Source organism: Cebus imitator, unplaced genomic scaffold (assembly GCF_001604975.1).
Source record: "Cebus imitator isolate Cc_AM_T3 unplaced genomic scaffold, Cebus_imitator-1.0 Scaffold685, whole genome shotgun sequence".
Taxonomy (NCBI): domain Eukaryota; kingdom Metazoa; phylum Chordata; class Mammalia; order Primates; family Cebidae; genus Cebus; species Cebus imitator.
Window position 1 is genome coordinate 401,921 of NW_016108000.1, and position 1,442 is coordinate 403,362.

The 1,442-nt window shown below is 42.4% G+C and overlaps 1 protein-coding gene and 1 pseudogene across 6 annotated transcripts in view; both read left to right on the forward strand.

Moving 5' to 3' along the window:
• LOC108296141 overlaps window positions 1-1,142 on the forward strand; it is a 4,911-nt pseudogene extending 3,769 nt beyond the window's left edge. Inside the window, exon 2 of the transcript XR_001821750.2 lies at window positions 307-1,142. The product of XR_001821750.2 is annotated as a phosphoglycerate kinase 1-like (transcript). The remainder of the gene's footprint in view (window positions 1-306) is intronic.
• The window catches only part of OPHN1 (oligophrenin 1), a 391,952-nt gene that overhangs the window by 364,146 nt on the left and 26,364 nt on the right, over window positions 1-1,442 (forward strand). The window lies entirely within an intron of this gene.

Below are 1,442 nucleotides of genomic sequence, written 5' to 3' on the forward strand. Positions count from 1 at the left end.
GGTGTCAATTTTTGATCTCTCCTTGCTTCTCATGTGGGCACTTATTGCTAAATATTTTCCTCTAGAGACTGCTTTAAATGTGTCCCAGAGATTCTGGTATGTTGTGTCTTCATTCTCCTTGGTTTCGAAGAACATCTTTATTTCTGTCTTCATTTCATTGGTTATCCAGTCAACATTCAAGAGCAAGTTGTTCAGTTTCCATGAAGCTGTTCGATTCTGGGCTAGCTTTTGAATTCTGAGTTCTAACTTGATTGCACTGTGGGCTGAGAGACTGTTTGTTATGATTTCCATTCTTTTGCATTTGCTGAAAAGCTGGTGGTTTTTTGATGAAGGAGCTAAACTACTTTGCCAAGGCCATGGAGAGCCCACAGTGACCTTTCCTGACGATCCTGGGTGGAGCTAAAGTTACAGACAAAATCCAGCTGGTCAATAATATGCTGGAAAAAGTCAATGAGATGATTATTGGTAGTGGAATGGCTTTTACCTTCCTTAAGGCACTCAGCAACATGGAGATTGCCACTTTTCTGTTTGATGAAGAGGGAGCCAAGATTGTCAAAAACTAATCCAAAGACTAATTTCCAACACTGAGAAGAATGGTGTGAGGTTTACCTTGCCTTTTGACTTTGTCACTGCTGACAAGTTTGATGAGAATGCCAGGACTGTCCAAGCCACTGTGGCTTCTGGCATACCTGCTTGCCGAATGGGCTTGGACTGTGGTCCTGAATGCAGCAAGAAGTATGCTGAAAACTGTCACTTGGGCTAAGTAGATTGTGTGGAATGGTCCTGTGGGGCTATTTGAATTGGAAGCTTTTGCCCGGGGAACCAAAGCCCTGATGGACGAGGTGGTGAAAACCACTTCTAGGGGCTGCATCACCATCATAGGTGGTGGAGACACTGCTACTTGCTATGCCAAATGAAACATGGAGGATAAAGTCAGCCATGTGAGCACTGGGGTGGTGCCAGTTTAGAGCTCCTGGAAGGTAAATTCTTTCCTGGGGTGGATGCTGTCAGCAATATTTAATACTTGCCTGTCTTTTAGTTCCTGTGCACAGCCCCTAAGTCAACTTAGCATTTTCTGCATCTCTACTTGGCATTAGCTAAAACCTTCCATGTCAAGATTCAGCTAGTGGTCAAGAGATGTAGTGCCAGGAGCCTTTAAAGGGTTGTACAGCATCTCAGGTCATCTTTACTGCACCCCGGATTTGCCTACATTCTTCAAGATCCCATTTGAATTTCTTAGTGACTAAACCACTGTGCATTCTAAAGCGTATATATTTATATTTTGCCTGTTTGAAAAAGTGAATCGTGTTAGCTTAATTTTCTTTTGATGTAGCTTATTCTGATTAGCTTTGTCACTGGTTGACTGTTCACCGTGGACACAAGACGAAATTCCATTCGTAGGCAGAGAGATAAAATTGATGATTCATTAAGTAAACAAAAAA